A 13,119-nucleotide genomic window follows, 5' to 3' on the forward strand; every position below is an offset into this window, starting at 1 on the left:
GCCTTACTGCTGATATGGAGACAGTTTTAGTGCTCTGGATGGAAGATCAAAACAACCACAGCATCCCCTTAAGCCAAAGCCTGGTCCAGAGCAAGGCCCTGACTCTCTCCAGGTCTGTGAAGCCTGAGAAGTAGAGCCTGAAGACGTGACTGAACTACTATAATCCCATGACAAAAACCTTAATGGACAAGGAGTTACTGCTTAAGGATGAGCAAAGAACGCGGTTTCTTGAGATGGAAACTACTCCTGGTGAAGATGCTGAGAAGACTGTTGAAATGACAATGAAGAATTTAGAATGGGACATAAACTTAGCTGCTAAAGCAGACGCAGGGTTCCAGAGGACTGACTCCGATTTTGAAAGAAGTTCTCCTGTGGGTAAAATGCTCTCAAACACCATCGCATGCTACAGAGAAATCATTTGTGAAAAGAAGAGTCGGCTGGTGCGGCAAACTTCATTGTTGTCTTATTCTAAGAAACTGCCACAGCCGCCCCCCCCTTCAGCAACCACCACCCTGAGGAGTGAGCAGCCACCAACACCGAGGCAAGACCTTCCACCAGCAAAAGGATTCTAACTCGCTGAAGGCTCAGATGGTCAGCACTTTTTACCAATAAAGTATTTTTTTGGGGTGGGGGTGGGGGAGGAAGATTGTCCCTGAGCTAACATCTGTGCCAATCTTCCTCTATTTTATGTGGGACGCCACCACAGCACGGCTTGACAAGCAGTGCTAGGTCCATGCATGGGATCTGAACCCATGAACCCTGGGATGCCAAAGCAGAGTGCATGAACTTAACCACTACACCACCAGGCCAGGCCCAATAAAGTATTTTTTAATTAAGGTATGTACATTGTTGTCTTAGACATAATGCTATTGCATACTTAATAGACTACAGTATAGTGTAAACTTAACTTTTATATACACTGGGAACCAAAACAATTTGTGTGTCTCGCTTTACTGCGATATTCGCTTTATCACGGGGGTCTGGAACTGAACCCGCAATATCGCCGAGGTGTGCCTGTACTCCGAGTGTGCCAGATGCTACTCTAAGGGCTCTGACTATATTATCTCACGTAAACTCTACAACAACCCCACCAGATGGTACTGTTGTTATCCTCATTTTACAAACAAGGAAACTGAGGGTCAGAGACTTTAAGTGTCCTGCCCAAGGTCACACAGCCAGGAGGCAGCAGAGTGGGGATTCAAACCTATACACTATCTGCACAGTTTATGTCTTAACTACAGCACACTGATGTTCTTAGTAACTTCTCATTTAGCTGAAATAAATTTATTTTAAAAGAAACTGCATATCACTACAGGAAATAAAACACCAGTATACCTTGCTATGATAAAAATAAATAACAGAAAAGAAAAAGCATGGTGTATTGGATGTGGCCAAGTGCTGGATCTCTCTAGAAGGGGAGCCTGGCAAGTATCAGTGATGAGTTAAAGATCAGCTTGCCGTAGAGGAAGAAGTTTATCCCAGAACAAGTCAGAGGACTTCTAAGAAGTGAAAAGGGGCATGCCACCCGTGGTTCATGTCCCGTATTGTGGAAGACATGGCTGCATCAGTCCTTATAACAACCACGAGACACAGGGATTATCAGTCCCATTTTACAGATGAGAAAATAGAGGCGGAGAAGGGCTAAGTGACTTGCCCAGTGTCACACAGCTGCTGAGCTGCAGAGTTAGAATTTAAATGGAAGCTCGCCCATAGCTCAAGATCTTCCTAAAATAATAGGGTTTCACCAGTCGCCCAAATTCAGTTCCATATTTAGCACTCTTTAGAAAGTATTTACATGCCATGGGCCAGGTTAGAAAGGAGCAAAGACAAAAGAAAACTGTCTGATTTGTTTGGGACAGGACTCCGACTGAAGTGTTGTTCTCTTTCCAGGGTCTGGATGATGTTCAGACATCATTTTGTCATCAGAAAAAGCAAACACTTTTAAAGTAAACTTTTCCATTATCTTGATCTGATTTATCCATGTTCTGAATTTACCCGAAACAACCACCAACTGTATTCTTGGGGCCACTGTACCTGGACAATAAGCAGAATGTGCTCAAAGAACACAGATTAATTTAAATAACGCTCAAAACAAAACCTAATTGAAAGCTAAATTAGCATCCAAATCTAAACATTAATTTTTATTTACCCACTTTGGATTATTCATCCACAAAAATGACAGATAAATTGAGACATGATTCTACTGTCCAGGAAACCCAGATAGTGCATTACAGACGCCAACGACCAAGAGCCCAGAGATGGGCGCATTCCCAGCGTGCACGGCTCGACAGACAGCATCCATCAGAGCCCACTTAGGATGCTGTGTGATCAAACGCAGTCCCGGATGCCTCCCTCACCATCTCCTGAAGGACTCGGCCCCAGTAAGTTAGGGCCCCAAGAAGCAGCGACCGCTTCCTCTGATCACCACTTACTCCCAGTGAATTTTAGAGCATGCCATATGCAATCGAAGCTTTCAGAAAGAGAAAACCAACACCAAACAGAACAAAACGTCACCCAGTTGGAAGTTATGAGCAGAAATTCACACGGATGGATGTAGAAACCTCTCCCTGAGCTCTGTAAGGACTCAGCTGTACGGAACAACCGGCAGAACTAAGGGAAGTGAAAGAGGGCACAAGGTCCAGGGCTGGTCAGAACAGTGGGAACCCTAGCTGAACCCTACATGAGCTGTGGGGCCTCTCTGAGCTTCAGGTTCCTCGTCTAAAACGTGGGGCAAGGGATTCTGGCCTTCTAGAACTAAGCAGAATCATGGACATAAAGTGCCTTCAGAGTGTGGTGACACAGCAAGCATCCAACATATGGCAGTTACCTTCCTCTCCCTGCCTACATCAAAAAAAACATCACGGTGAAAATGAATTTGAGAACTTTCCAAAGGGATCTGCTTTTCTCGATGATCAGGTGTCGGAGAAGCGGGGGGATGGCAGGCTTACCGGGGAAATTTCAACCTTTAAAATGCAACCTACCCAGGAAACAGCTGGAAATAACCTAAATGTCCATCAATAGGGGACTGGTTAGGTAATTATGGTCTGTCCGCAAAGCGGGAATCCACGTAGATGTTAAAAAGACTGAGGTCTTTTTATACCTAGATATACTGATGCAGAAACTGCCCCAGGATGACAAAGCATGAACAGGGAACACAGCCACTCCCTCTCAGGCAAAGCTTTGCAAAGGCTACACGTGACGATGGAAACAACTTTTCCGGGAAAGCCGCATAAGAGCATATTAACATTTCATCTTTGGGGAAAGAAAGAAGGCGGGTGGTGCTGTGTGTGTACGCCTGCACAAGTGCACTTGTATCTTTTCATTTCTATACTTCTCCGTTTGGTTTGAAATTTCTAATCATGTATGCAAATTAACTTTTTTAAAAATTCAACAAGGATCAACTGTGGACTTTACTTTCTGTTTTCTTCTTCTCTGTTTGAACGACCTGATGTTTTTTCTTAATACTACTACCACCACCAAAATCCCACAGTTCCCGTGAGAAGCGGATAGAGCTTGGCTGGGAAAGGCGAGCAGAGTTTCGTGCTCGTTCCTGTTGCTCCTGCCGAGAGCCTCCTGGCTGCCGGCCTCCCAGGAATCCTGCGTCACCCTGGGCAATACCGATGTTCCGGAGGGAAAGCCCCCAGGAGAATTGGGGGGGGGGGGATCCCATCCTTTCTGCCCCCACTGTGTTCTCAACACTAAACCAGGTGCCTGGAGCAGGGCACGGCCTTGATGGGCTGCTGCCTGCACGGGACTGCATCCAAAGTGAAGGTGAGAACAACAGAAAAAGAAGAAAAGGGAGGGAGGGAAGCAAAGAGGAGCCCGACCTCTTTGGGAGCTGGGCTGAGCAGAGGGGAAGGGCGGGTGCTGTGAAAGTCACCAAAAGAAGTGGGAAAGCCCACCTCAGGGTCAGAAACCAGATCTTCCCCTAAAGAAAGCACACACGCACGCCCCAGAGCAAAGTGTTCTGCAAACAGGTCTGTGTCTCCCAAATGCCACAAGCTCGGGAGCTCATCTCCCAGGGACCTGGAGCCTGCGCTGCAGAAGCGTGGAGGTACTCGGCCCTGCTTGCTGACTGCACAGATTCTGCCAGGGACCCAACTGGGGGAGGCAGGGGGAGACCTGGGATTCGGTAGCTGGACCTTTAGGCTGGCTTCTGGGGTCAGGGCCAGCTGAAGGCCAGCAATACGATTTCAGGGATGGCCCAAGGGCCTAAATGCTCCCTAAAGCATCTGCCCCTGACTGCTGGTTAATGACACCTTCCACCAGCCTCAGCCCTTCAACTTACAGCTTTGGTCCTTGCTTCAAAGTTACACACTCGAGAAGGTGATGCTTTGGGGGTCAGCGATAACTAAGGCCTTTCAGAGGCTGCCGGATCTGAGAGCAGGCTCTGCAAGGACAGCAAGAGGGGTTGGGAGCACGGGGACAGGAGGAAGGAGAGAAACACACGTGGCCGGGGTGTCTGCATGAAGGAGGGGAGGCAGCGCGGCCGATGCCGGAGATGTCAGACCGAGCGTCCTCCACGGGGTCGACGTGCCCCCTCTCAGACAGTCCCGGACACAAACCACACGCGATGAAGCAAGCTGCAAGCCATCAAGAAGCAAGGATTCTATTTACGGGTAAAAAACAAAACGATGGATTTAAAATATGTACATAGCTATCACTTTTTCCTGTGTTGATGGATATTGGCATGACAGGACACAGAGCAAGATCTGGAAGGATACACAAACTGAAAACAGTGGTTCCTTCTGAGGACGACACTGAGGTTGGGCGAACTTTCACTTTCTACTCTCGCCGTTTCTGTATCATTCAGTTGTTTTACCCCAAGAAAGTACTAGCAGAGCTACTTAAATGCAAAGAACACCTTTAAAAAAGGTCCCTAATGCCACTAACTGTAGACTTAAAAAGGGTTAATCCACCGTCAATGCTGTTACATGTATTTTACCACAATTAAAGAAGAAACCTGTAAAAGGGCACCTCTAGAGGTCAGAGTGGTGATGAGCCAGGGGGAGGGGCGGGAGGGTTGGTCACAGACCGAGGAGCTGTATAGCATGCCTGAAGTGCTTTCTGTCTTGACTGAATTACGCACAAATGTGATCATAAGTACAAAGCCGGCAAGCGGTATGCCTCAGATTACTGCCCTTTTATGCACTTTATTTATGTTATCCCTCAATCTAAAAGGACGTTTACCTAGAGGATTGTCAATAAAGGCAGGTCGTCACAGTGCCTTCAGGATAAGCTAGGAGCAAGCAGACAACTCGGGAAGCTGGGCTCTGCAGTCACCAGGGACTGACCGTTCACTCACTGAGCCCGGACTCAATGCCAAGTGCTGGGCTAAGGGCGAGGCGGCCACGGGCCACAGCTTCGCAGAGCTCATGGGCCAGCCAGGAGCAGGCCGGGTGCTGCGGTGTGTCCCACGCGGACACTGGGAGAAAGAGGGGCGATGGTGGCATGGAGGAAGGAGTGGGGAACTCTGCCAGGTCGGGGGTGGGGAGCTCAGGAGGGCTTCATGGAGAAGGAAATGACTGAACTGAGTTGTGAACGTTAACAGGAGTTCGCCAGAACACTTGGGAAGAGAGGAGAATGGGAGGAAGGCCAGCACGGAGCTCCGGCTTTCACCCTTTATTTCTGTCAAGGCCGAGGTCACTGGGAGCCGGTGTGCTTGGTGACAGCGGTGGTGCCCTGGGACACAATGTGCTTGGCCAGATCCCCAGGTAGCAGCCGGCACACAGAAAGTCAGGGGGGTGGTGCTGCGCCAGCCGGGCGGCCCCAGCCAGCTGTTCATGAAGAGTTCATGGTGCTCGTGGCCTGGGAAGAGATGCCAAGGTGCCCCGGCCTCAGCACCTGGGAGAGGCAGCCTGCTGAGCGGGCTTCCTTGAGCCTATTCAGTGGTGCAGTGGGGAGGGGAGAAGGCACAGGCTGGCAGTGGCCAGGAAAAGGAGTGTGCAGACACCAGGCGGGCCACTCTGGGAAGAATCTTGGTTGAGAAGAAAAGGAGAGGGAAAGAGACTGGTGGCCAGAGGGGGCAGGCAAGGGAAGGACAGGTGACGAGGCCCCGGGATTCTGTCTGGATCTGTAGGAGGTGTCAAACAATCAAGCTAAGAAAGCTCACCTTCCAGGCTCTCCCAGGCCTAGCCCACTCACCTTCCGAGGAAGCAACAAGAATCCTTTTGTTCAAACACCTCTGCTAAGTAATTTGAGAACCAGGAGGAAGGAGGCAGACGATGCTAACAAAAACATGCCTTGTCTAGGGGCCAACCTGAGCCCGATCCAGATCCATCTCAGAGCCACCCACTGGCCAGGTGACTGACCAAATGAGCCTCAGTTTTCTCATCTGTAAAACAGGGACACCAGCAGCTCCATCACACACTGCCACAGGTGGAAATGAGCTCCTGATGCAAAAATGCCGGGCAGAACGCCTGCCACAAAGGACACTCTAGAAATGTTTATTCACCTTCGAGCCCCTGGCAAATAGATGCCTAGGAGGAAGAGGGAAGAGCCGGGCTACTGTTTAAAAAGCAGTCACACTCTCTGCTTTAACCTTGACTCGCTCGTGCCTAGCAACTCACGTGCACTGGCTTTCTGGTTTGGGAGCAGGCTAGTCTTGGCCTCCCAAAAGGGCTCCTGGGCCCCTGGCCAGCCTTTCCCCACTCCAGCCTCAGGGCTGGACTGGCAGGGTCTACAGCGAAGGCAGAGGGGGATGCACGGGGACACTGGAGCAGCCCCAGCCCAGGCTCGGTGTCCCACTGGCCCGGGATTGAGTCCTGGCTGAGCTGCTCACTCCCTTCTCCTCTCCGGGCCTCAGTTTCCCCATGCATCAAATAGGCCTCAGATTAGCACTTCCTACACAGGGCTGCTGTGAGGCGCCAAGGGCGAGCACACGTTCCTGTTATTTTTTCCAGGTAGTAACAATCATCACAAATACCCAGCGAGCATTTGAAATGTGCCCAGCACAGCTCTGAACACGTTATCTACATTGACTCACTTTATCCCCCAGATGACCAAACGGGGAAGGAAGCTGCAGAGGGACCGGCCCAGGGTCACCTGCTGGCAAGAGGCAGTGCCAGGGCTTAAACCCAGGAAGTCTAGCCTCAGTGCCCACGTGCTCAACCGTTCTGCTGCACGGCTCCAACAGTGACGCCCTTCCACAAGCGCTCGCCGAGCCTCCCAAGGTGGGGCCAGCCCCGGGAGGATTGATGGTGAGGCCCTGCCGCGCCCAGATCACACTAATCGGAGAAGCAGGTAGCCCCATGGAGCAAAAGCTCAGGAGGGTTTACACATCACTCACCGGGCGGGCCTCTGACGACGATTACGGCCAACCACAACGTGTAATTACTTCCCACTTCTGGCTCATACACACAGAGACCACATGCCACAGGGGGTCACGGTGGCCCAGGGTGACACCAAGGAGAACCAATGGCACTGCCGCGAGTGGCTCTGCAGCTGGCTGTGAAGGGAGGCCGGGTAATTGCTGCGGAGCGAGCCTACTCTCGTTCCAGAACGAGGTGATCAGCAAGCCTGCGTCAGCCAGAGTAGACTCAGGGTGATGTATGGACGCATGTGTTACATGCCAAAGCATGAGTAATGTGGGCCCCCGAGCCGAGGCCTGAGCACACATCCAGAACGCTCGACTGCGCCCACAGCAGGGAGGCGACAGGCGGACGCTGACAAATCGGATGGGGAAGGGGAACCTACGGAGGGGGCACACAGGCCGCTTCCATTGACAAGAGGAGCATGCACTCTTCTCCATGAACTGGCCAATTATCAGGCAGCCTTGCAGCTGCAGAGGCAGGAAGCGAAGAAACATCCATTTCTCTGGAATCGGAACAATCTTGGGGCGTGGAGGACTGGCACTGCACACCCGCTCAGCACACCGACTTTGGGAGGGACAGCAGGTCACACCGAGACAGTGCTGTGCCTTCGCAGAAAGCAACCTCTGGGGTGTTGCTTGGTCTGTGGGAGACCAGCCGCATCCCCCTGGCCTTCTTCACCCACATCATCTTCTCTGTCCTCCTCAAGACTAGCATTGCTTGGTCTGTCCCCCTCCATGCTGTGTCTGGAATTCAATCAAGAGCCACTGGATGCTTGTGGGACCAATTTAATTACAAGATATTTACGATGGAAGAGGTATGTCTGACGCTTACGCAAAATGAAATACCTCATACTCTTTCATTAAACAATGGCGTACCAAGCATTTACTTGGTATTTCTTTAGGAGGAGTATTTTACTATGTTTTGTTCTCTAAAAAAAAGTAATTAGTTGTGAAATATTGGTGGCTCTCCATTAACAAAACATTCAGTCCGGAACATGACACTCCCCTACATCTCATGCTAACCTGGAAGTGACTATCATTGCAGACGGTGACCTAAGGGCGTGAAACAGAAACAGCATGGGGATTTGGGGCTGGACGCCTGCAACCCCCAACAGGAGGGTGACAAGAGAATGACCTCTTAACCTCTGGCAGTGTCAGCTTCCTCATGCGGAGAATGTGACGATAATACTACCTCACTCTTTGGGTTATTGTAAGCCTTATCGAGATGTGAAATGAGATGAACGAGCATGTTCCTCTTCTGCGAAACGAAAATGCTCCCCTCTCGCACCGACCCCGTACGTTTCCTGCATCCTGGCCTCTCTTCTGATCCCAGACACGCGGAGCTCTGTGACTCACCATTCTCCATACCTGGACCATCGTGGCCCTCGCCCCCCCACCCCCTCTCTCAGGAGGGCGAGCGCCTCAGTCTTCAGGCCTCAAACCCAATGTCAGCTCCTCAGGGACGGCTTCCTTCCCCATCGTCTCCCAAGGCTGTTTCGTATTTCTTCCCAGGTCCAAATCTCCATCTGTGTTGATGAGCTGGTTTCCTGTGTCTCTCCCCACCAGATCGTCAGGAGAGGACCATGTCTGTCTTGTTCGATCTGTATTCTCTGTGGCCAGCACAGCACCTGCCTGGAATCTGTGGTGCTCCACAAGTACTCGTGGGAGGGTGAGGGGAGAGGGAGCAAGCCAGTAAGCTCACAGTGAATGGGCACTGCCCTCATAAGGGGGCCCCAGCCAGAGTCCACAAGTCCCCCAGAGCACACTGCCTGAGTGAACGAAGCCCTCGAATGTTGTTTCTCTTTCTTTGCTCACGAAGCTTCCCAGAATCTGTCCCCACGCTTGGCTGGAGGTTCCCAGGAGGGTCCCCTGGGGTTAGGACGTGAGCAATGCAGCAAGTGGCCAGCGGGCAGTCAGCCTCAGGCCAGCCAGGACCGCAGAACTCACTGGGGAACCCCACTGTCTCCTGGGATGAGGGTGATACCCACGCGCCACGCTCACTGTCCCCCATCGGGAACGAGTGACTCACGCCTCCCCTCCTGGCCCACAGTCGTTAAACTGCTGGAGTGCCCAGAGAGGGGAGTAAACAGACTGGCCCCTTCTCGCCCATGTGCGGCCCCCAGCTCCTGCCAAGTGAAGCCCCCGTGAGCAAAACCGCACATCCCGGTTCGCAGACTGGCACTGACCAAGACTGGATTTCCGTGGCTCGTTAGAGATACGGGGCTTGATTCCCTCTTGAGATGTGTTATTTCAAGACAATCAATGTTTACTGCAGGAACCGTGCTAAACACTGGGGACGCGAAGGTTAGGCTGTTCCCATTTCTCTCAGTGTAAACTCCTGAGGCCTCCAATGGCCCACAGGGTGCCACAGGCTGCAGACCCTCGGGCCCTCCCTGACTTCATTTCCCACAACGCTCCGCCTCGCCATGCTGCTCCTTGCTGTTCCTCCAACACACCAGGGCCTTTGCACTGCCTGTTCCTTCTGGCCCAAACGCTCTTCCTCCAGATAGCTGTATGACTCGCTCCCTCACTTCCTTCAAGTCTGTGCCCCAATGTCACCTTCCCAAGGAGGCCCACCTTGGCCACGCTGTGGAGCCCTGCCCCTCCCTCTTCTCTGCTCGCTACTGCTGCTGTCTAGAGCACCTCTCACACTAACAGGCTCTACTGTTTGCTAACAGTTTTATTGTCCCTCTCTCTTTTCCCACCACAAGAGAAGCTCCTGGGGTCAGGGGTCTTTGTTTTGCTCCCTGGAGCATCTCCAGTGCCGAGAACAGTGCCTGGTACATGCCCAATAAAAACTTGTTGAATAGATGAATGAATAATTCTGACCCAGTTTCAAGGAACTCCGAGTCTGGTCAAAAAACTCAAATGCCTGAAGGGCCAGGCTGCTGATGAAAACTAACCAAGTCCCAGGGCAGAGACCGCAGGAGTGGAAGGTTCTGCATGTTTCTGTTCCCACTCCTGAGTTTCCTGATTTTTGCAGAAACCTGGAAGAAGTCAGCCATGGCTCAACACAGACTCGGGAAGGTCCCCATTCAGCGGGGGCGTGACACCACCTCACCCCATGGAGCCGTCTCTGGCCTTGTGGCCACCACAGCCCACTCTGTGTCACGCTGCCGGGCAGACACAGAAACGCCAGCTTGAGTCTGAGTCACAGAGCCTTCTCCACCCCACCCCACCCCCGCTTTGCCCACTCTGGTTTTCTCTGTTGGCTCCTCCAGGATGTGGCCGTTCCGAGAACCCCTGGGCCTCCTCTGGCTCCTGGACCAGGACCAGCACCCCTGAGCCATCAGGTCCAGTCACCTGCAGCCCTGCCTAGAGGCTGCTCCTCCGAGAGCCTCCATGCCACAGGACTTGTGTCAGTTGTCGCCACCTTGCACACAGGAGAAGGGGAGAGGCAACTGCCTCTGAGCCGTCTCTCGTCTACAACACCCTACTTGACACGTGGAACAGGTTGCCCTTTGGATTCTCTTTGATTCTGTCAGATCCTCCTACACGTGGACCCGTGCTGCCACACTCAACACTTCTGCAGGCAGTAAGGGCGCCTTGGAGCTGCGAGTCTGTTGAGGGATTACGGGACAGACCACCAGGGCCCGGCAGACGGGGAGAAGACACAACGGGCTCTAATTCTTTCGTGGGAATGTCTGCAGCAGTGCCAGTTAAGGCACTTGATTTATAGTAGTTTATCTTTTTCCTTCGGTGTTCACAGTCAACCCTCTCCCAGAGCCTGTTTCCACTCTCAGGAAGAAGAACGTGTGTGCTTCAGAACCAGCACTGATTAACCCAGGGTCACACGTAAGGTCAGGGTCACTGAAAGATGCGGGGACTCGAATCCAGGCTGCGAGGGGGGCTATCCTGCCAGAGGCATTCAATGCTCGGGAGGCTGAGCCACTGTCTGGTTCCAGCCTGGTTGGAAAGAGAGCCCTGAGCAGTGACCAGGGGACCCCAGCCAACGATTAATGCTCTGATTCTGCAAACGATCCAGAGAAGCCAGGCTGCTCTTTTCTCAGCTGCAGGTCCACATGCCATGTCCTGGCTGAACGTTCCGCTGGCAGAGGGTCCAGCTCCCAAAAAGGACAGGTGTCACATAGAGAAGTGGCAGCCAACACTTTAGGTGAGTGCTCACTCTTCTGGATCCCCAGAGAATCTTCTGGAGACTATCCCAATTGGCTGAAGTGGAGCCTATAGAGAGATGGTGGACGTCCTCATTTTGAGACTAACAAACCTATCTGGCCCCCAGGACTGAGTCCTGTTCTGAATTCACAGCCAGCCGACCATGTGAATGCGCATTAGCTCATTAAGTATGAGCACTTTCCAGACATTGAACCTGGGGCTGACTGAGCTGAAGGGCTCAGAATGCACATGAAGGCTCAGCCCACTGCGACTAACTTGCCACGTTTACTTTAGTGCTGTCGTCGTCGTCGTCGTCACCGTTGCTAATACTGGGCCCTCTGCGCCTTTGTGTCTGGCAACAAGGCGCCTCCCAAAGGGCTGCACAAAGTGTGCCTCTATGTCAATCATTCCCAGAAGGGAGGTCCCCAGTAGGGAACACCCGGTTGTTTGGCAGCCTCGGAAGCTAAGATCATTACAATGCTAATATCTAACGTCTAGGCCTTGATGTGTGCTGGGCCTTGGAATACACACTTGACACTGCATTTAGTCCTCTTCGCAAACCCATGTTTGTTATTCTAATTGCAGAGGTGAGGAAACTGAGGTCCTGAGAGGTGGACACACCTGGTAAGATGAGCCAGGATTTGAGGAGCTCGAGCAGTGTGGCTCCAGAATCCACTCCACTCGATTGCCTCTTAAGGCGGAAAGTGGAAGAGCAGCAAAAGCAACCCACTCTAGCACGCCTTCCCCCAAGCCTGGCTCTGTGCAGAGAAGGGGGCATGTGAGGGTCAGGCCCTGAGGCTATTTCTGTTCTGAGAGTCATTAGGAACATCACGAGGGCCCTTGTGACCCTGCCACTGGTTCACCCGAGTCATTCACTCCTGCAGTGAGTGCCCCCTGAGCATCTCTGGCAAGCCCCAGGATGGCCCAGGCGATGCAGGCATCTCTAAGGCACAGTGCCCTGTCCTCAGAGGGGATGGGAAGCCCAGGGAGGGCAGGGTCGTCTCCTTCCTGTGCACCCCTGCATCCCTGCTGAAGGAATGGATGAACGAATGCAAAAACTAAGGAAACTATTCCACACAAACCCAGGATGAAAAAAGCCCCTTTTTAAAAAAAGTACCTACAGGTAATGATGCATATCCCATAATCTAATCTATATGTTCTCTTTGCAAAAGAATGAGATGTTAGCAGTTTCAGAATTAGTGTTCTCTTACTCTCTTTTCCCCGACGAGAAACACAATCTGCTCTGCATTAGAATTATAGCAAGAACTACACCCTGGCAGGAACCATATGATTTTAATGCACAGATGAATTTCAATTAGACATTTATCTAACCATGCTTATGTGTTTTAAACCTAACCCTAAATTACAGACTTTTCAAATAACTCTGCTCTCCCCTCCGCTTCTCTCTCTTCAATTTTGGTTTGGTTTTATGAAAGGTCTGCTGGTAAAATGAAGCAATACCAGTAACTTATCTACAAATTACGGGAAGGAGAAAGTAGGTTAAAAAAGACCAAGAACTTAAAACAAGTATGATCAAACCACATCCGAGTTAGGCAGGAAACAATAGGAGACTGTTCTTGCTCAGAGGGAAGGAAGGTAAACCTTCCCAGGACTATTGTCAAACAAGCCATAAACGAGATGCTCCTCCACTCTTCCCGAATTTCAACTGTAGTCGTCAGAATGCAACAAACTTC

The 13,119-nt window shown here is 51.6% G+C and overlaps 1 protein-coding gene across 13 annotated transcripts in view; it reads right to left on the reverse strand.

Annotated features, from left to right (window-relative positions):
- CLEC16A (C-type lectin domain containing 16A) overlaps positions 1–13,119 on the reverse strand; it is a 200,191-nt gene that overhangs the window by 149,455 nt on the left and 37,617 nt on the right. The gene's annotated exons all lie outside the window — the stretch shown is intronic.

This window comes from Equus przewalskii, chromosome 12 (assembly GCF_037783145.1).
Source record: "Equus przewalskii isolate Varuska chromosome 12, EquPr2, whole genome shotgun sequence".
NCBI classification, from domain to species: Eukaryota; Metazoa; Chordata; class Mammalia; order Perissodactyla; family Equidae; genus Equus; species Equus przewalskii.